Raw genomic sequence first — 23,208 nt, forward strand, 5'->3', positions numbered from 1 at the left:
AGTAACCAAGATTTTTGTGAGGTAAGTGATTCATGAAAGGTATATGTTATTGTTAGTCAGGGTCATTCTTTTGTAGGGATTTTTGAAAGTGAGATCGCGTTGCGCTAAAAATATTGTGTGTCGGTTTAAGCAGCCATTATAATTTTTCTAAGGGGACGTTTCAAAATGTGTGTGAAATCTTATGCGACTTAACTGCTAAGGTCATCAGTCCCTTAGCTTACACACTACTAAACCTAAATTATCCTAAAGATAAACACACACACCCATGCCCGAGGGAGGACTCGAACCTCCGCCGGGACCAGCCACACAGTCCATGACTGCAGCGCCTCAGACCGCTCGGCTAACCCGCGCGCCTATGTGCGCAATATGTTCGTTAGTATATCGTAATAGCTACGTCTTGATTACTTGTAACTGATTATACATTGATATTCAGGTGCCTTGTGGCGTCGTATGATTTAAATTAGAAAAGAATACAGGTGAGTGGATAGAGAAAACTAAACGGAAAACAATAAAGAGTTTTTATTATTCCTGCCCCAAGAATTTCGTGGTATCCCGGCTAAGACGATGCAGCGAGTAAAGCGGGATCTGAATAAATTCATTGATCGGGCAGGACTTGACCAATTATAATGACCAAACAAAGAATAGATGCAAAATTTATGTCAATAATATATTTTCGTTGGATTGATTGTACTTTTTGGTGATTCTGACAAGCGTTCCGGTGCCACCGAGTATTTCAGCGGGCACGAACACCTGCTGCAGCACCGCGCCTGTCGGCGGCGGGAAGCTGCGGTAGCCGGGAGGGAATTACAGGCGGGGTTATTGGGGACTAGGCACTGGGATTGGGGATCGCCGCCCCCCGCGGTGGGTGCCTAAACGTTCCATCACAAGTATCGCCGCGGCCGCATCGGAACGGAGCGGCCGGCAATTTGAAGGCGCGATTGCGGCCACCTGAACGCTGAACGGACGCGTGAGCGCCGAGCGGGCGCATCCTCGTTGGAGCGCGGGGGTAAATGGAAAAACGCCGGCTGCCAGCGCCACCCGTCATTACCGCGGGCAGGGCCACCATCAATAAGGGCCGCCGACAGCTACCAGGCCGCCGGCTGTGGCGGCTGGGCGACCGCGGCTGTGGAGGCTGGGCGACCACGGTTGCGAGCTTCTGCCCGACTGATAAAATCAGAAGTCCGTCTGTGTCTTTGTGTGTGGTGGGGAGGGGGTGGGCACGGAGGCTGTAATATTCCTTGCTCCTATTTCTTTTTGCCTGCTTCTGTGGTCTCCAGGAAATGGCGTCGTGAAAAAGGAACACGCAAACATTTCCGTTCAAAGCATAACAATAGAACTAACAGCTGCGGAATCCCCCGTAGCATACTTTTCACTCATCTACTCTTCATTTTCGCTCTAAAGATACCACTGCTAGTACGTCTAAACTCCACATGACTGCGAAACAAAGTGAAGTTACTTTCAACTTTTCGAGCTGCTTCGTCTCGAAGGCAATAAGGGAAAAGATAAATACACGGTCAAAGGGAGCATCCTCGTCCAGAAAAACGTTTACGAGGCGGCAATACGACTACTCCTGGATCTGAACTTGGATCAGCATCAAGTGAAGGACAGTTGAGCGTCGAAGGCGGGGATGTTTCCGGTTCGCACATGCGCAATGTGCCTACGATAGCAGCACATGCGTGACTCCGTACTGAGCACGGTCAGAGGTTTCAAAAAATGTTCAAATGTGTGTGAACTCTTATGGGACTTAACTGCTAAGGTCATCAGTCCCTAAGGTTACACACTACTTAACCTAAATTATCCTAAGGACAAACACACACACCCATGCCCGAGGGAGGACTCGAACCTCCGCTGGTATCAGCCGGTCACAGGTTTCCATTAACGTGCAGGATTGAGTTCGCTTTGGGGACTCGTAATAGTACTGTCAGTTTTCTAAGTAATTTCACAGTTAGCTTCACACAGTCAACAAAAGAAACCTACCGCTGTGAGAAACAAGGCAGATAATAAAAAATCGCAACCATAGTGTCAGATCGCAAATGTTGTCAGCAGCTGACTGGTAACCGGCAACTGAGGCAGCAGAGCCATATGACAACTGTCCGCAGGACAGAAGTTGTGTCCAAATTCGTGGTCTGATTGGTCGTTGCTATGGTAGCTGTCCAGTCTGCACGGGGCGGGGCGCAGCAGCAGGCGGAGGAGGCGATTCATTACATCGTCTGCATTTTCTCATGAAATATCCTATCAGGTGCTACCGTTGTGCGGAGGTAGCTTCCGATGGGTGGCATCTTGGTGGATTTGGCGCTAGAAGACGGTTTCCTTTGTGTTCTCATTCTTTGACTGAAGTCGCTGCTGGTGAGTAACTGTTTATAGTTTCAAACTCGTTGTATATATATCAACACGTTCCGTGCCACAGGTAAAATTACACAAGTGGTAAATAGGACCATGTTGTAGTTTAACAATGCAATAACTTATTTTAGTTTAATGTGATTGTCGGAAAGTTTAGTTGACTTTTATATGGCGCTGCGAATTGGGGCATGTTGTAACACACTGTTGCAACGTATCCCGCTCTTAGTGCGGTGGAATTTCTACGCCTGTTGGACAAGGTAATCATTTTATTTTCCTTCTTCTTGTATTTTCTGTTTACTCAGTCTAAATTTTTCTTTTCAAACAAACAAAATGCGTCATTATAAATGCAAAACAGAAAATGGTTTGATGCTTTTAGATGTGATGCAGAGAGGACCCACTCTGATTCCGGAAAATGAAAGAAAGAGCGATTATCCTATTAGAAAAATTGAAAACGAATTTACTATTTGTTACTGTACTCTCTCTCTCCAACGGAAACAGATGGAAAAGTTACTTGAAAGTATTTTCAGGCAGTCAGGAAATAATACTCAGGGATTACATATCGTGAGATCCAGAGACAAACAGGATAGTTGCGCAGAAGGGTGTGAAACAAGTTGGAATTGTGAGCTCTGCTAAACTAGGAGAAATGGAACAGAAACAGCTGCTATATGTGCTGAAGGGACCTTAATTGCATCCATGATAATTTTTCCAAGAAAAGAAATTTTAAAGATCATTTTATCTATGACGGGCCAGCTGGATGTATCGATGCTGCCACTGGTTCTGGATGGGTGGTGGAGCAATCATTTTTCACATTTCTAGCTCATTTTATTAGTCTAATCAGACCAACAAAAGAACATCCTGTCTTACTCCTGTTTGACAAACGTTTGTCCCATCTCAGCATAGAGGCTCTTAATAAATGTAAGAACATTGCTGTAGTGCCACTATCATTTCTTTCCCACTCTTGTCGTATGTTACAGCCTGTAGATGTAAGTGTTTACGGCCCTTACTAGAGGACGTGCAGCAGGGAAATCAACGACTGGTTGGAAGCAAATTCAGGAAAGATAGTAACGGTTTATGGTTTGCCTTCCATTATAAATAAAGAACCTCTCACCACTTTCACACCAGCAAACACCGCTTTAGGATTATCAGCAATATGCGTATTCCCCTTTGACCCAGACAAATTCCAAGAAGGTGATTTTTCTGCATCTTTTGTGAACGATATGCATGTTCGAGAAGAAAACTTTCAGGTCCTCCCGCTAGCTCTGAGAGTGTGGCGATGCTGTTAATGCTGTTTCAGGAAATTCAGCGGAGAAACATTTTTCCCCTAGGGACGTTCGCTCTTTCCCTAAAGCTGGACCAAGGAAATGAATCAACTGTGGAAGAAAGAAGAGGAAGTGTGCTGTCTTAACAGAGACCTGAAAAATTGCTCTAGAAAAAGAAAGAGAGAAGAGAAATGGTAAGAACGCAGTGAGGAATGTAAAGAAAAGAAGGAAACAACAACTACCAGCAAAAGAAAATTGCAAGTCCGCCATCTTTCGAAGAAGGAAAAGAGGAAGAAGAAAATTATTGTTTGATCTATGGGGATGTTTATAGAAAGGGAGAAGAATGGGCGCACTGCAAAATAAGAATATGGGAATTGTGAGTCCGCCTTGATGCAAAATACTTCGTTATTTGTTTACTTATTTATTCCTCAAAATAGTTTCGGCGATAAAATATTGCCATCATCAGTGGTTTCTTCAAATCTTATTTATTGTATGTTATGAAAATTTTTTTTAAAGAATTGTGGTCACTGTTTGCGGCAAAGAACAGAATAAGCACAGAAAATATGCCGCAAACAGCGACAACAATTCTTAAAAAAACATGCCGTAATACACATTAAATAAGATTTTGAGAACCCACAGATGATGGCGATATTTTGTCACTGAAACTAGTTTGGGGATTAAATAAGAAAGCAAATAACAATGTGCTTTGCATCAAGGCGAACTCACAATTCCCTTACTGTTGGTTTTCTATGCAAACGCGGGCCAATTGGAAGAGGTTCAAGATAAAGTTATCGGGCGCAGTGTACTAAGAGCAAACTATGATCTCATTGGTCATGTGCGAATAATGATCCATTTACGTGTGTAAAGGGTAAGGACGCAATTTGAAGACACTTCTAACATGTCAGACATTTCAAACTGAGTAGGGTACGTTCTGTGAAATTTTGTAATGCTGCAGCAGGGTGAACTTAAACACGTGTCAACCTCTTTTTTATATTTTATTACAGCTATTCTAACGGTTGAATCGGACACTTTATGTTGATTTCTATGCGTAAAAGGTATATATATATATATATATATATATATATATATACACAGGGTGTTTCAAAAATGACCGGTATATTTGAAACGGCAATAAAAACTAAACGAGCAGCGATAGTAGAAATACACCGTTTGTTGCAATATGCTTGGGACAACAGTACATTTTCAGGCGGACAAACTTTCGAAATTACAGTAGTTACAATTTTCAACAACAGATGGCGCTGCAAGTGATGTGAAAGATATAGAAGACAACGCAGTCTGTGGGTGCGCCATTCTGTACGTCGTCTTTCTGCTGTAAGCGTGTGCTGTTCACAACGTGCAAGTGTGCTGTGGACAACATGGTTTATTCCTTAGAACAGAGGATTTTTCTGGTGTTGGAATTCCACCGCCTAGAACACAGTGTTGTTGCAACAAGACGAAGTTTTCAACGGAGGTTTAATGTAACCAAAGGACCGAAAAGCGATACAATAAAGGATCTGTTTGAATAATTTCAACGGACTGGGAACGTGACGGATGAACGTGCTGGAAAGGTAGGGCGACCGCGTACGGCAACCACAGAGGGCAACGCGCAGCTAGTGCAGCAGGTGACCCAACAGCGGCCTCGGGTTTCCGTTCGCCGTGTTGCAGCTGCGGTCCAAATGACGCCAACGTCCACGTATCGTCTCATGCGCCAGAGTTTACACCTCTATCCATACAAAATTCAAACGCGGCAACCCCTCAGCGCCGCTACCATTGCTGTACGAGAGACATTCGCTAACGATATAGTGCACAGGATTGATGACGGCGATATGCATGTGGGCAGCATTTGGTTTACTGACGAAGCTTATTTTTACCTGGACGGCTTCGTCAATAAACAGAACTGGCGCATATGGGGAACCGAAAAGCCCCATGTTGCAGTCCCATCGTCCCTGCATCCTCAAAAAGTACTGGTCTGGGCCGCCATGTCTTCCAAAGGAATCATTGGCCCATTTTTCAGATCCGAAACGATTACTGCATCACGCTATCTGGACATTCTTCGTGAATTTGTGGCGGTACAAACTGCCTTAGACGACACTGCGAACACCTCGTGGTTTATGCAAGATGGTGCCCGGCCACATCGCACGGCCGACGTCTTTAATTTCCTGAATGAATATTTCGATGATCGTGTGATTGCTTTGGGCTATCCGAAACATACAGGAGGCGGCGTGGATTGGCCTCCCTATTCGCCAGACATGAACCCCTGTGACTTCTTTCTGTGGGGACACTTGAAAGACCAGGTGTACCGCCAGAATCCAGAAACAATTGAACAGCTGAAGCAGTACATCTCATCTGCATGTGAAGCCATTCCGCCAGACACGTTGTCAAATGTTTCGGGTAATTTCATTCAGAGACTACGCCATATTATTGCTACGCATGGTGGATATGTGGAAAATATCGTACTATAGAGTTTCCCAGACCGCAGCACCATCTGTTGTTGACAATTGTAACTACTGTAATTTCGAAAGTTTGTCTGCCTGCAAATATACTGTTGTCCCAAGCATATTGCAACAAACGGTGCATTTCTATCGCTGCTCGTTTAGTTTGTATTGCCGTTTCAAATATACCGGTCATTTTTGAAACACCCTGTATATACTAGGAATATTCGGAAAGTAAAGTCTGATCGGTCGCGGAATGAAAATCACTGTGAAAATCAAAAATGTTTTACTTGCGACAGATAACAACACCTTCCAGCTTCTTCTCAACGTAGTCGCCGCTCCGACATAAAGATCTGTTGTAGCGTTTTACCAACTTACCAATATTCTCGTCAATAGAAGGCAACCGCCTATACTTTTCGCCAATTCTCTGAGCTGGTCTACAGCTCGTTGTCTGTGCCACAATGTTGTCTTCATAGTAAGCGGTTCATGTGAGTAGAGACGAAACTCAGGGGGAGCCAATTAAGGGATGTATTGTGGGTGATCAAACATTTCCATCGAAAGCGCTGCAGGGACATCTTCATTTCCCCCACAGAGTGCGGCGCAGAATTGCAGTGAAGGCGGAAACACATGACATCAGGCGAAATTTCTCATCGGGGCTTCGTACCTGGCTGGAGGCTCTATTGTACTATAGGCACCTTTACGTGCTCACTGTGCGCTCACAACTGAAAAGAGCCACGTGACGCGATCCACGGCCATACTAGAAACACTGACCAATACGTCTGTGCAAAGCTTCGTCGGATCTTCTCTCACGTTTCCATTTCGCGCCGAGTCGGACCTTACTTTCCGAACCGTCCTCGTAATACAAATTAAAAACTTTTTTGTTGCAACGTGACACTCCGTCCCCTACAACACGTGTGTCCAATATGACACCACGCCTTTTGACAAGTATATCAAAGCTATAGATCATCGTCTATTAATAATAATGCGGTAATTATCCATCTTCAGCCAGGGACGTGATGGTCGGCAAAGCTACGTGTCCACTGGATGCAGCAGTTGCCGCGATTGTCGATAACTGCGGCAGAGGAAGAGGAGCAGGAGGAGAATAAAGGCGAGTTGGAGCGTTATATCGCCGGCCCCTGGCAGCAGATCTCGCGTGTAGATCTAAATGTAAGACACAGAGCAGAGGGAGCGTCGGCAGGCAGGCGTAAAGAAGTCGCCAGGCGGCGGGCAGGGCAGCGCTGCTCCGCTGTGGTCGGCCGGCCGGTGCGTCGCGTGCAGCCGGCAGGCGCGCTACAGGTGTCGGCCGGCCGCAGATAAGGAGGCGGCAGCCCGCGACTCGGCTGCGGCTTGGGACGCCGCCTATACGTTACGACCGCCACACAACTACCTGCCTGGCGAACTCAGCCTCTACACGAGGGGTCCCACTTGGGGTGCATGATGTCGCTGTGTTCTACTTTCACCTTGCTTGGTCTCCTAGCCGTTTTCTGCAACGTCTGTTACAGTAGGGTAGCTCAGGGCCCAGAGCACAAGAAGACGGGGACTTAATTGTAAAGATAACATTTCTATCATATGGGTCCATCATACTCAAATCAGTGCCGGTTCGTAAGCATGCATTCGCAGTTATGTCGTAAATGCCTCGTTAGCTGACCCTTCCTTCTATCATGGTGTAATTTCACCTGTATCTGCGCCGGCCGTTGTGGCCGAGCGGTCCTAGGCGCTTCAGTCTGGAACCGCGCGACCGCTACGGTCGCAGGTTCGAATCCTGCCTCGGATATGGATGTGTGTGATGTCCTCAGGTTAGTTACGTTTGCGTAGTTCTAAGTTCTAGGGGACTGATGACCATAGATGTTAAGTGCCATAGTGCTCAGAGTAATTTGAATCATTTGAACCTGTATCTGCTTGCATTGCTCTCGTGTGAACTGCCGAATCCGACCGTCCAAAATCCACGATATTTCGGCGGACAACCGCTCCGCCATCACCATGTGGTCCTGATGGAATGAAGTGTCAGCTGCGGGCTCTTGGTGTTCAACCTGCCAATCGTGGTCAGCGGTGGAGGGGAGAGTCGAAGTTGCCTTATATCCGCCGTACCTATCCCATCTCGCGTTCGGGTGTCACGTTTTGCTTTGAAAGAGCTTAGTATTGGCTCCAATGCCTTGTTCTCAGTTGAAAACTAGTATCGCTATTGATTAAAATGTCATTCACAGGAATTTTAATTGGTCCTTTGAAAATGCAGTCCCAAAAGTTATCGGTGTTAGCCAGAACTTTTTTTTACTGCTAATTCACTTTGTGTCCATATTCAGTGTGGTGTTCTACTTGTTGGCCTGCAGTAAGAGGGACCGGCGCTCATGTTCTATAAATCGATCTTTACCTGCATGGATCGTCTGTCCAATATAAGCATTTACACGAAACTTGGTACACCCTCGCTTTTTTTATAGACGCAGGTCGTATTTCACTGTCCGTAATGAAGTTTGCGTTTTGGATAGCGGGTGGAAAACTCGCGATATTTGCCATTTTCGTAGTAGTATACCAGTTTTTGACGGTAATTAACGAGCAAACGGTATGAAAGCGGTCTTCTTATCTTCTTATTTCGTGTTTTCGTCTTCTGTCTGGTTCTTGGGGCTTTCATATAGTTTGATGTAAAGTACCGTCAAAATTGGCAGACTGCTACCGTAAAAAACGCGGGGCTGGTGAGCCCTGAACTCTGAATAGGCAGGTATGAACACCGCTAGCTTGCAGCAGGCAATTCGTCACCACCACCTCACGACGGAGGAATTGCTTTCCGCCGAAATACCACGGACTTTCCACGATCAGATCCGTCAGTGCGCCCGAGAAAGATGGAAGGAGCAGATATGCTGGGAAAGCCTCAGGTCACATGTCTCCCGTACATCATTTCGCAATTAATTATGATATACCCTGTACACACATATTAACGAAGTTTCTTCGCAGTATTCACGACGATGAACTTATGGAATACATCTACATGTAACAGGTGTAATATTGGGGAAACACATTACAATGTGAGTTTAGGCAGCGAAGAGACACAGCGCCGCCTGCCCTGAGCCCTTATTGTATGTAACAGCGCGCCGCGGCTGCTCGGGATGAGTCGTTAAGGAGCCGGCCTGCGCCTCTCACCAGCGCTCCTTCCCGACTCGTTTTCGTAACGGCAGCAGCTGAGAGCTCCTCCATTACGACAGGGCCCTCCTTCCTTCTCAGCACTTTCGCAAAAGAGCCGCGAATTATGCGTAAAACGAGCTAGAAAGCGGCGGCTGCAGGGACGGCGAGCCAGGCGGGCCGTTTGCTGACGCACTGACGCAATGGGGCACGGCGGGGCGTTCGTCTGCGTTCACTGCGCGCAGGGGCAGGTCCACGTCTGCCTGTTCCAATTTCGCCACGTCACCTCAACACCTCACGGTACTTCATAATCAGTCAAACCACAACAGCAAAGATTATGCATCACTCAGCTTCTTCTGACACTATGCGTCTACCTACGCCTAAAACAATGTCTACACATAGCGAGCAGGGTTACGGCGTGTGGCGGAAGGTACTTCGCGTTTCGCAATAGTTTTCCTGTTCCACTCGCACAGTAGTTTTCCTGTTCCACTCGCGCAGTAGTTTTCCTGTTCCACTCGCGTACGGTGAGTGGGCACAACGGCTGGCAGTAAGCGTCTGTATGATGTCTCATTTCCTGACTTTCCCTATCATTGTCATTCTGTGAGATGTATGTGCATAAAGTAATCTGCTGTTTGATTCCTTTGGACCATGTATTCTCAGAAGCTTAACAGTATACTTCACACAAACGCACTCGTGATGTCATTACTGCAAAAAAGAATGCGCAGTGTGAGAGAACCAGGTCAGTGGAACAATGAATCTGTCGACATCCGTTTGGAGGGACCATACCGATACATCCAGGAAGTGATTTAAAGAAACCACAAAACAATTAATCAATAGTGCTTACAATGAAAGTTTAGTGACAAAATGTAGAACACTTGGCGTACTGCACGGCAGTTGTCTTTTAATATGGATGAGTGAAAAACAGACAGACCGGTCGTACCCTATTACAACTCCAGAGGTAATGCGCTCCGTCACGTCTCTCCTAGCGATAAGAGTGCCAAACGATACGAACTGGAACGGACACGTGAAAGCAGTAGTGGACGAGTTGAATGGATGGCCGCATATCCTGAGATAGATCTGCCAAAGTGTTCTGCATCTATGTGGGTTACCGCGTTCAACACGACCTGACACTTATTCAAGAGTTTTTTACAGTCTGTGGGGTAATTACCAAAAAGCCTGAGGAGAAATTTGTCAGGGATACAACGATGCGCTGTTAGGATCGTAACAGTTCGGCGCAGCTCTTAGGAAAGTGTAACAGAAATGCTCGCGGAACTCATTTCGGAATCGAAGGAAGAGAGATGTCGTTGCTATCGCGAAACATTGTTGCGAATATATAAAAACCGGTATTAAAGAAAGGTTACGCAATAATTCTACCATCTCCATAGTGTGCCTAGCGTAAGCAATAAGGAATAACTAAGAGCGAATAGGGAGCATTCAGGGGTATGAACACATTCATTTTTCCCCCGTCCATACGAAATGAACAATTCTATTCTCTTATACATTCTCTTCTGTTACATATCCCTTTGCGCCCACCGAGGTGGCGCTTCGGTAGTGGATTACATTAATCAGAGATTCCGAGAGTACTTACAAGAAATGCGATTAAGTATTTGAAAACCAAGTACACGGAGTGTCGAAATGAGACAGGTGATTGACGACTCCAGACTCAGTGCTTAGTGAAAATCGAATGTCTCAACATCGACGTTCAAGAGTGACGCCATACTGACAAGTATGCTACTTTTTCTCTGATGACTAACACAAGCAACCGCCTCCCTACAATATAAGCTGCGAAGCCGTGAGTACACACAGAGGCAGTTGTGTTTCGCGGATTGTTTCCGCCTAGTGGTTAAAGAAGGAGCGTTAAGTCAGAAATTAGCTGGCCGGTACGCGGTGCACTTGGATGGGGCTCCGAAGCAATATTCGGAGACAAGTTTCCTAACAGTCGTTGCCGAAATTAGAGAGAATACCTCACCGACGATTGGAACTGCATAAGAGTGGATCACTGTAACTAACGAGATGTGGCCAGCATTCCGCTACAGAATGAGAAGAGGCATATATATATATATATATATATATATATATATATATATATATATATATATATATATGTGTGTGTGTGTGTGTGTGTGTGTGTGTGTGTGTGTGTGTGTGTGTGTGTGTCGTGTTGGAGGTCGTCCGCTAGACGTGTCCGCGTTTCACGGCAGTGTCAATGTTTTTCCATTTCGATATTCAGTCGCAACGGTTGTGCGCTTCCAACATTTGATTTTCCTATCTCTAACTACGATTCTGCCACCGTTCTCGTTTTAGGTCTACATATTAGGCACACATCGTACATGGAGATTCTCAACGGATTCCTCATCATCAGCTGAACTTTAGACTCTACCTTCCTTCATCTTCTTGTTACGGGGATCCATGGTTATTCTGGTTTTTGATATAAGCTAGTGATGAGGCTACAAAGTCTTAAAAACTAACTCTGAGTCTTTGTGAGCCTACGTTTTTACCTTTATGTGGATCCGCTTCACAGTGTTATAAAATCGAAATAGCACCTCGAACGAATGGCAAGATATCTGTCGGGCGTGAAAAGGGATGGGCTGTTGATCTCTTGTTACGTTCAGGTCCTTGTAAGGTACAATCATCTCAGTCTGTCAGTGACTTAGGTAACTATGCAGAAGCGATGCTGGCACATGGTTCTTTTATCCATGCATTTGACTCGGGTGTTACCTTCTTCCGATACGGAAAACATATTTTTTGTAAATGTGGCTCTTCCGGATTTTCTCTGTTACAGTTAGCACTAAGTGAGTAGGGAATCTGTTGTTTGTTTACTAAGTTGCACCGTTACCCGAAATGTCTTTTGTGACACTAATCCTCAGCATAAGGTAGAAGTAGGACGGCGCTGTCGTAACTGGGCGTGCGCTGCAATTTCATAGGTGTGGTTACGCTTGCATGAGGATAACCGGTCGCAAATTGGAATGGAAGACAGGGTAGCGCATTCATCCCCAGCACGTGTGTGGATCTTTCGTTACACAAAGATTGCGCGCTTAGAGACCCGTAATAACGCCTCGTACGTTAAAAATTAACATATAATGGAGAAGTACAGGGAGCGGGCGCACTAGAAAATCGCGATCTTTAGTCCAGTGAAACGTACCACGGGATCTCGCCAGAGAACGCGGCGTTTTACGACTTCTTGTTTCGAGCGGGCTGTAATGAGGCTCTCGATGAATTAAGCGAAAAGCTAAATCGACGGTAAACTATCATTAGTCGTTAACGGTGCTCTGCGAAGACTGCTGTATTATCTCTATCAGAGGTAATAAGATGCTGTTTATTTTTACTTGCAAAAAGTGGGCTTGGGTACGCTGCTTTCAAACCAGTCGAAAAGTTACTACGTAAAATGTTTTTTCAGCATATCATAAGTGAATACTGACCTCCTTCCCAGTTTATTGGTGATTCTTGCGAGCTAATGGCGCGGAAGTCCGGGTTTCGATTCCGTGAGACCAAAACGCAAATCGCTGATATTGCGTCAATTGGCAAAGGGTACACCGGGACATGAGTCGCCGACATTGCTTTTATTTCTGAGTATCGTACGCGTGGCGGTAGTCCAAAGAAGTGTGCTCCTTGGTGTTGAAACAGAGGCAATGCTCAACATAAAATGCTTGAGCTTTCCTGCAGGGACAGAGTGTGCTGTTACCTTGGACACCCTGCAGGCTACCCCAATTTAGGTTTGAAATTTTCATTTGAGGAGATTGTTGACGTGAGTTCTTCAGAAGGGCTACAACCGGTGTCTTTTTCCAACCTCAGCCGTGTGAGCTGCTGCTCCAGTCCCTAATGATCTCGATATAAACGGAATGTGGAACTCCATCACTCCCTTTTTTTCCTACACGATTTAAAAAGTTTTCGTTTCAGACACAGTCAGACATTATTGCTAGTTACACTTCTGAAATACATTGTTTGCCATCAAAATTTCAACATCAGGAAGGATAATAAACAACAAAATTTTACTTATTATGCGTGCACAGTATAGGAGGAGGAATACATGATTAAATTCTTAGGTGATCTTGGGGTTACAGGGTGCGAAATTTAGTACAAAATGGTTCAAATGGCTCTGAGCACTATGGGACTTAACATCTATGGTCATCAGTCCCCTAGAACTACTTAAACCTAACTAACCTAAGGACATCACACAACACCCAGCCATCACGAGGCAGAGAAAATCCCTTACCCCGCCGGGAATCGAACCCGGGAACCCGGGCGTGGGAAGCGAGAACGCTACCGCACGACCACGAGCTGCGGGCAAATTTAGTACACAGTGTTGCCATCCCTAGTAGCAACGATGGCTCTAAATCGGCTGGGAATGGAGTCGAAATTGGCCTGGATGGCACGTAAGAGTACGTCACTCCAAATTGCTTCAACTCTGTGCTAGAACTCATCAGTGGTCGTGGCTGGCGAGTGGAAGCGTGCCAGACCCTCAGCAACAAGTAACCAAACGTTTCCAGTGGGAGAGAGATCTGGAGAATGTGACGGCCAGAGCAACAGTTTAACACCCTCCGCATCGAGGTAGGCACGGACAGCATGGGCAAATCGGAGTCTTGCGTCATCTTCTTGAAATGTGACGTCAACGAGACCTCGAAGATGGGCAAGTCTAACGGCCTCAACGCCTCGGAAATTTGACGGATGTTGTCCAAACTACTAGCTTTGTGAACCAGAGGTGATTTTGTTGTTGGCGTCCCTACCAAAGCGAGCAGCAACATCGCCGAACGATAAACCACAGTCTGGATAGGCCATGATCCTGCAACTGTCGAATTCGGACACGTGTTGGTAACCTTTCCTTTTTCTAATATGGGTCATGAGATGATGATCTCACAAACAAACAAACAACATTCAAATGAGAGTTCTGAATGAGAAATCTGCTGCGTAATTTTTCCTTATACGTGGACGTACTGAAAAGTAATGCCTCCGAATTTTTTATTCTGTTCTCTGTATCGGTTGAGATATCACATATTACGCATGTTACTCGGTCGACGTTCCCGCTTCGCTGACACAAGTTACAGCCCTCTGCCGCTAGAGGGCTCCGAATTGCAACGTGTAGCGTGGCGGTGTGCAACGTAACTATGTCGGTGTGTGAGAAACAGAGTGCTGGAATTCGACTAGCTAACCGCAGAAAGCGTATCTCCTGTTGAAATCCATAGCAAAATGAGGGTGTGTGCGGTGATGATTACATAGACGTCAGTGATTTGCGACGTTGGGTTGCTCGTGTTCGTAACGAAAGATACGATGGTGTGAGACACAGGCCGGAGTGAACGACTGCTACGGCAACCGAAGAGACTCGCTGTATTAGGGTTAGTGATCTCATCAGAGAAAATCGCCAAATAACACACACACACACAGCTCTCAGATAAGTGTGGCATATCAGGAGAGCTTATAGAGGCCATCACTGCAGAACTGCAGCACAAAAAACTGTGCACGGTGGATATCTTGAATGTTCACTCCTAACATGAAACAGCGGAAATTGAAGATCTTACAAGAATGTGTTTTGTTTGAAACTGATGGGTTCCTTAACAACATTGTGAAAGGTCATGAAAGCTGAATTCATTATTTTGATCCCCAAAACAAGATAGCAGGAATGGATCACCGGCAGGGAAAAAGTTCGAGACCATATCGTCAGCAGGTAAAGTCATGCTCAGAGTGTACTCGGATGTTCAAGGAGTGGTGCATTTCGAATTCATACCCAAAGGCACCACCATGATCGCTGCATGGTACTGCGAGACCCTCAGAAAGCTGAAAGCACGAATCCGAAGAGTACGTCTTTACATGAACCACCCTTTCCTTCAGCACGAAAATGCCAGACCACACACGAGCGCTCTGACCTCTGAGACCACACACGAGCGCTCTGACCTCTGCAATAATTCGACGCCTTGGGTTCACTGTCATCCATCATCCTCCATATGGTCCCGAATTAGTTCAAATCGATTTTTATCTGCTTCCAAAACATAAAAAAAAAATCATGGAGGACTTCACTTTGATAGCGATGAAGCGCTGCAATTAGAGCCGATGTGTGACTCCATCAACAAAGGCAGTCTACCGTGACGGATCAACAAAATCGTCTGCCGTTCAGGAATAAGTGTTCGTCGTCAGTGTGACTATGTCTACAAGTAAATATGTAGATATGATGAATACAGATGTAGAATATTAATAAAGTTAGTTTTATTTAAAAATCTTTCAAGAATTTCAAATTCGCAGGCATTACTTTTCAGCACGCTCTTGTCTATCGACTGTAAAAGCCGTTGCTGATACCAGCTTTATGTAATGCTGATCATTCTCATGTCCAGTGTTAATGGTCAGCGGCGTAAATTGCATCTTCCTAACCCAAAACCCATACGCAAGTCATAACGGTAATTTCTTGAAGTTACCCGTCATAAAAGTAATACTCTCGAAATGAATATTTTTATGGTTTCATTCCTTATTTACAGGAAATGTAGTGGCGCTTGGTACTGCATCGCTTTTGAAAAGTACCCAGATATGTAAACAACGAAATACCTTACAGAAAAGAAGTTACTGGCCTACTTAAATTTAAAAATTGAAAGAATTTTCAAATAGACAGCGTTCAAAATAGTCACAGAATATAAGAGATATGAACTGTTGCTCCAAAGTTAAATGGAATATGTACTTCGTCGCTTGTAGCGCGAAAACAAATTGATTTATCACCTCTTTAGCGCCAAACTCATTGGTTATGCAAATATCCTTTGGTATTCTCACTCCAATACATTTACTTCTCATTCAGAGAATGCAGGTTTGAATACTGCCTAAACCAACATGAATCTACGCCCTTCATTGTATTCCATGTCCGGTAAGTAAATTTACGAGCACCACAGTGTATTGACTTTCTAACATTCGCGGTAATAATTTTTCGTTAGCAGATAGAGGTTCTCACGCAAGCACTACTGTTTCAATTTTCGCATTATTACTGCGTCTTGTTACTTTGATGGAATGTTTCCTCCCCTGCCGCTAGGAACACGGCAGCGTGCTGCGCCGATACGTGATGCGGGTTGCCGACATGTCTGCAGCTAACTGGCGTCGCCGTGGTCGTTACTTGAAAAGTTCCTCTCCTCATATCGAGCTCGGAAGGCCAATGACGAATGATCTCACAAATAAGTAGGGAGTGTGTTCCTTCTGCTTCTTCACTGCATATTATCTAAATGCTTTCATTATATTACTGCTGCTATACGTCGTCGTAAGATATACCGTAGTCTCTTTTCTAATGTTTCTAGGTTTAGTTATTCGTACACTGCTACGCATTTAACCTTTTACCTTTTCAAATTTAAACCACTGTACACAATAACTTTCCGTAGGATTTATTTTCTAACTTTTAGATCCAATTTTGTACGACAAAAAGGTCCGTACTATCACACAAACTTCTCTCTACTAGGTAATTTTGCTTATTAAAAAGAAAATTTGATTAGGGTTTAAAGTTGTTGCGAAGACGAGGTATTTATAAACTGTTTTAATATTTAATGCGAACTCTAAACTGTGTACTTAGAAAAATAATTTTATTTTGTGATTTATTTATTACATTGTCATTGTTGATAAGCTAATCAATTGTAATGGCATTTAATTAATATAAACAACACACTTAAATGCGGCATTTGCAATGGAGAAAACTAAAGAGGCACAAGCTGCACGAATATCATTAAATTACATTATGACTGCTTTTCTGTTCGCAAGATCTACAACTAAATCGTCAACAGATATTGTCTTAAGGTTGGCGTTGCCGTGTTTGATTCTTGTTTTTTCTCCGCTCTGGACTGGGTTTATGTGTTGTCATCATCATCATTTCACCAATATTAACGTGCAAGCCGCCGAAGTGGCGTAAAAAAAAACCTCTTGTACCAGCAACTAAACATTCCAGATTTGGCCTCTCGAAGAATAGAGCCATAAGGACATTTTTTTACAAATAAATTAATAGCAGTCATCCTTTACCAAGTTATCAAATAATTTGCTCTTAAGTCCTTGAAACAAAGTAGTTGATGTATAGGAGAGGACGGCCAATGATGCACACCGGGCTCAAATTCTTATGGTGCGTCCACACCTGTGCATCTTGCGGATAGTCGTCGTACGACTGATTGCCTCATACGCAACAATGTGCGTACGACTGATTCCTTTTACATCTGTGTTCACACTGGGCGCCTCTATTTCCGCGTGGTGCAAGCTAGAGCCACACGGTGACTAGCCGCACGGAACACAAGTGTGAACGCACCTTTACAGAAATCGGCGAAATGCCGTGAGAAATGAGGATAATGGGCAAGGGGCACTACATTCGTAGTGTGTGGATAGGTTGAGAATTTGGGTCTGACAGGTAGCGATGTAGGGCAGACCGTGCAGTTACGATGTCCTCTGTGTCCGGATGGCGCAGTGGTCAGTGCATCCGCCTAGTAAGTAGGAGACCCAGCGTCGAATCCCGGTCTGGCACAAATTTTCAACCTTCCTCGTTGATTTAAATCAAAGCCCATCCGCATCTAGTGTCTGCGACCATATCGCAGCTTGTATCTGTAATTTATTTGTGTCTCAAATCAATTGATATATCCCCATTACATACTAAGATTAAAAAGAAAAGGTTCAAATGGCTCTGAGCACTATGGGACTTAACATCCGAGGTCATCAGTCCCCTAGAACTTAGAACTACTTAAACCTAACTAACCTAAGGACATCACACACATATCCATTCACGAGACAGGATTCGAACCTGCGACCGTAGGGATCGCGCAGCTCCAGACTGTAGCGCCTAGAACCGCTCGGCCCCACCACCGGCAAAAAGAAAAGAGTACGTTCATTCAAAATAATCTCAGCTTAGCTTTCCTGGGGGCAATCCCCAACATTTATAGGTGGCCTTATTCTAGGGTATGCTATTGAATTTCGTCGCGAAGCAGTCAGTAGCCAAGGGGTAGTGTACGTGAGAGGACAGCGTATCTGGATGTTGGTTGTTGACTATTTTGGTTGCAGATGGACTGGATTGTATCAGATATGTCTTTTATTTATAATCACTGCCCATGCTAATATAAAAAGTTCTGAGTCAACTCGGAGTAGTCGTTGAATTGTGTCCCGTGTTGCAGCATAGGGAGTCCCAGCTCACATAAATATCTCCCAGTCTCTTCTGTGCCCTGGGCCTGGCCTCCTCAGATCCTTCGTCTTGCCAGTGGGACTATTTCAGTAATTTTTGTTGCCCCCACATGAAGCCACTAAGATTTGCCAAAACAGGTGACATCTGAAAACCTGCGATAGTGTGGACATCTCTCACAGAATCTGCCAGCTTCGTGTTCCAGCTAGTCGCAAATCGTCTCGTCGTTCACTGTCTATTACGGCCGCGAACCAGCTGCACACACGAGTGAGTGCCAGGCCTGGATTCTCCTGCAACCGGCCAGGCCGTTGTTGCCTTGCGAGATGCTTTGTCAATAGTCAGTCGATGTAATGTGTGTGGCACTCGGAATGTGCCCCTTAGATATCACTATCAAATACAGAGCCACAAGTACTGAGGTACTGGTTAAAGATGAGGAGACAAGATAAGATACACACAATAACTGTAACGGTACAGACGACACGTCACCTTAAAAGTTGGTATTTCGATACATGACAAGGTGAATGAGACCTAAGTGATAAGGTGCTTAGACTACACGATTTCGTCCTTGACGTAAGGGAGTGGTTGAGAATTAAACATATCGATCCCAGCCACAGTATGGTACATTTCTTAACTGGAAACCTATCTTACCCCACACATTTAAACCGAAGTGTCTGAAACAGACACTGATATGCACATGCGAGGAAAACTCTCCTGAACACACTGCTCTCTTCCGCGGGCAATAGGCGAACACTGGACACACACTACACTTGGACTACATAGTAACAGAGATACATATATACACAGCAATAAGAGACGAAGAACAATCGGCAACAACTAAACGCATTAACAAACAGTATTTCAAAAACAGTACACGGAGAGTACCTGCGGACATGACATAAGAGGCATGCCTACATCCAAGATAACAACAGTCTCCAGAGAGTGGAAAGCGACGCTCACAGTGACAACGAAAACAGTGACGTTGAAGAAGAACAAGAGGAGGAGGAAGATAATATGTAACAGTGGATAAGATAACCTAGAATTATGACTCAGACGTGACATGACGAAATGCACTGACAAGTTGTACATATCAGTCAAATAATAGTTAAGGATAGCGAATACTAGAGTAAATGTAATGTAAAGTGCTGGCAATCTAGCCAAGAAAGCACCGTTCTACAAGGAGGAGTCCCTACTGTTAATGCATAGGATTATCAATAGCATTTCGCTGCTACTAACTATAAACTATTTTGTTGTGACTGACGATCAACAGCTCGAAGAAACCATTCCGAGTTATTCACCACCAGTCACACTCGGTGATGGCACTATCAAATCTCTCCTCTAACCTACCATCTTTTTACATTCTTCTTAAAACAACAAAATTTTCTTATATTTCAGCTTAAAATTATTGTTTTTTTTACAAAAAGTATTATTATTTATCAAATATTGCAGACAAAAACTACAAAAGCTTGACAAATACAAACTATAGTCTGTGCGACCTGTTTTAAAACACCAGGTAACAGGTTTTTAAATTTACAATAAATAAATAAATTTCCCAACAGTCGTCACGTTTGCCCATGCATCGACGTGCTACACTATCCACGCGAGCTTTTTCTATCAGCAGCATTGTGGCATATACGCGAGTAGCACAAGTCTGGAAGCCTTGTACCACCTTCTACGACTTATGCCTCTAACACCCTTTATAGTGTGCAAGTTCAGATACTGCGATCATTTATATCCCTTACACTCACATAAGCAGCTCATCCAGCTTTGCAACAAAATAAATAAATTAAAAAATATAAATATGCGATATGTAATTAAAACTGTGTTAGCACAAGTACGCTGTGACACATCCAGTATTATATTTTTTTAATTCTTTGTTTAAATCTATAATATATTTATAGTTTACAACTCTGTGGTCTGCAATACATTAATCAATCAGGCTCCAGGAATTGCACGTGTCTGTTATCTGTACACACAATGTAATTGCAGCTACATCTGTCATATGTATAACACGTTTTTTAAAAAGAAACAGTGTAGCCCCTCCAGTACAATGAAGAGCACATGTAACAACTATCAGTAAGTAGCACCATCTCGGTTCTACTTAACCTCAAACTAAAATACATAAATTTTTTCTCACTTGGCCCGTTGCTGTCAAAAGGCGTCTTTGCTCCTCACTAATACTAGCAATGTAATTACGCTGTTTTCTGCTTGGAGATGGTGTCGTGAACCACTCAAACTCATAATGGTGTATTAAATAAGCGACTGACGCAAAAACTGTTTTATTTCTGTCTAATTATCAGCCACAGTCGTGGCGCACAGACAACATATTAACTTGGATTACTGGTGTATGCCACTGAAGGCCATCATTCAATGCGTCGTGTTGTGGACACAGTAAGAAGCACGTACTTAGCAATAAACAGTTAAGCCCATAGCTCCTGCGCTTGGGTCGCTGAGACGCCTCGCTAGTGTTTAGAGCGTTGTACTAACTTAGTGAACACCAAAGACATTCCAGGGCGGCGCCGATTCAGCACAGCTCGTTTAGGTAACTAAACTGAAGAGTTAGAAGCCCTGCTGTGAGCCTGCATGGTTGCCAAGGGCAATTCTGCATGAACCAGAAGTATTGTTGCCGATGATCCGTCGCTCGTCCTCTTGGTTGCAGACTCCAGGTCTCATTCGTCTCCGCATCAGATGTGCAAAATTGTAGGTGCGGGCAGACAACAGATTACGGAAACGGATTCTCGTGTCTATTGCGTAGAACGCGTACGCACGTGACAGCAAAGGCAGCGCCAAGACAGTCGAAACGGTGATAATAAGAAGGAATACCAGCGTCACTTTGGACTGGCAGCGCCTGTTCTGCCACATACAACTGACAGCATAACATGTTCTCTTGTGACTCCTAGCCCACTGCCTCCAAGTAGGAGCATTTACATCACGGCTGCTATAGTAATACAATATGGTGTTCAAGCAGTTTCATTTTATTTGGATTTAACGGTGTTAATTCTATAATCACTGTCCATAGTATACTCCGATTACCAATACAATAATCGAATGTAGGCGCCTTACTTTTGTTAGCTACAACTAAGAGGAGAACTAACGTCAATCATCGACAATCATTTCGTAATTTGCCGATGTCTATCACCCACTGACACTTTAGTAAATGGTCATGGGACTTATTTCTACCGTCGTTCATCATCTGGTGTGGAATGTAAGTCTTTGCAACCACAAAATATTTTTGTTTTAACGCCTCAAACTCTCATCGTCTGCTGTATATTGACGTCTTTTTTCACTGACAGACAACTGTGCATTCGAAAATCATTTTACCAGAATTTGCCACTGTGTTTTAGACAGCCACTAAAAATATTTCAATTCACGTCGCTCTCTTCAAATTTGAGAATCCGCATCTCTGCAATTACAATTTTTAGTGATAATCTGTACAACTATCTCGGCACATGAGACTATGGGAAACGTGCCTAATAAAGTGGTTAACTGCATGCATACATTACCGTGGGTATATTCTAGTGCAGACAAAATAATAAACTGTTTGCTTGCAACTTCATGCGTTTTAACATCGAAGGCTGTACTTCCTACACATAAAAACATTATTACGTACAAAATACTACAATATATAACAAATCGATCGTTTCACCAGCGATGATTATAGCACTTGGCAACATCACAAGTGACCTACGGACAAGACTTGTACCGCTTTCTGAACATTATGTGAAGTCATTTTGAAAGACAATTGCGAATTCTGTCACGATGACTTCCTTATGCTGAGAACGGGAAAGAATGGAAAACACAGTCAACTGTCTGAAGACTAAGAATTGGGACTCGTAATGCACCGCGTCAAATTAAATATAATTTGTGACTGTATGTATGAACTTTCATACGTTGTTTACTTCCGAAGAGTCGTAGGCGCGTGGAGGCCCGGATCGAACACGCGCGGTGGATGAACGACTGTTGGTCTGGCACACCGGTCGGAGTGCGGTTTTTAGGCGGTTCTCCACACACTTTTAGGCAAATGTTGGGCTGGTTCCTGTTCTCCACCTCACAAATTACGACACACAATCAGTCAAAAAGTGATACCACACAGGACATTGTTTAAACGATTCACTGACAAATATCACACACGAAACCACTCCCTGAGGTTTACTGACGATTGTGGCGACTGGAAGAAAATCATGACACTACGTTAAAACAAAAATAAAATTGTCAACCCAGCGGGCCTCTGCAAGAAAAGATAGTTACAGGCGTTCAGAATCGCTAACCGCTAAGCATAATTTTGAATAATGTCTGCAGCACTTTCAGTATGAGAATAACGTTAGGAACTGTGTGCGCGCGAGCATTCAGTGAGGAGGGCAGGCAGGCAATCGTGACACCATTAGCGGGCAGCGCACAGTGGACATATCAGAGGTCACGCGCGTCACAAAGTCCGCGTGAGTCACGCCTGTTTTGACAGGGCGCCACAAAAGGCAGAAAGCCGGTCACTCAGCCAGCACACCTAGCAGAAGGTCGACAAACTGAGAACGTGGCACGTCACAGCGCCAGGACGCGAACCCTGCTGCTGTGAGGGAGAGGACTCATTACCCTCCTCGCTAAAACAACGCTGGAAGTTTTTACGTCCATAGGTGGGTGAATTATTGCATTCGAAAATGCAAGCACTTGTTGGCAGCTCTGCCTGGGCCACAGAATGGATACAGTCATTCAAAAAGCTTCAGAATTGTTATGAGCTCTTTTTCCTATCAGTATGGTCCTAGGACGCTATGAAAACAATAATACCACCGTACAATCTCCATTACGGGATTTTTTTATACTTGTCAGCTTTAGAAGAGGTTTGGCAGCATTAGCTGTACTATGAACGTTTTTCTTATACAATGTTAACAGCTCTTTTTTCATTGGTAAGAATCACTACCGTATCAGTGATCTTGTTGTTAGCGTAAAAAATCCTCTTCAGCGTCCTCCTGTC

At 44.3% G+C, this 23,208-nt stretch overlaps 1 protein-coding gene across 1 annotated transcript in view; it reads right to left on the minus strand.

The window, feature by feature from the left end:
• LOC126195546 (putative transcription factor SOX-15) overlaps positions 1-23,208 on the minus strand; it is a 283,454-nt gene that overhangs the window by 123,564 nt on the left and 136,682 nt on the right. The window lies entirely within an intron of this gene.

Source organism: Schistocerca nitens, chromosome 7, assembly GCF_023898315.1.
Source record: "Schistocerca nitens isolate TAMUIC-IGC-003100 chromosome 7, iqSchNite1.1, whole genome shotgun sequence".
In the NCBI taxonomy this organism is placed as follows: domain Eukaryota; kingdom Metazoa; phylum Arthropoda; class Insecta; order Orthoptera; family Acrididae; genus Schistocerca; species Schistocerca nitens.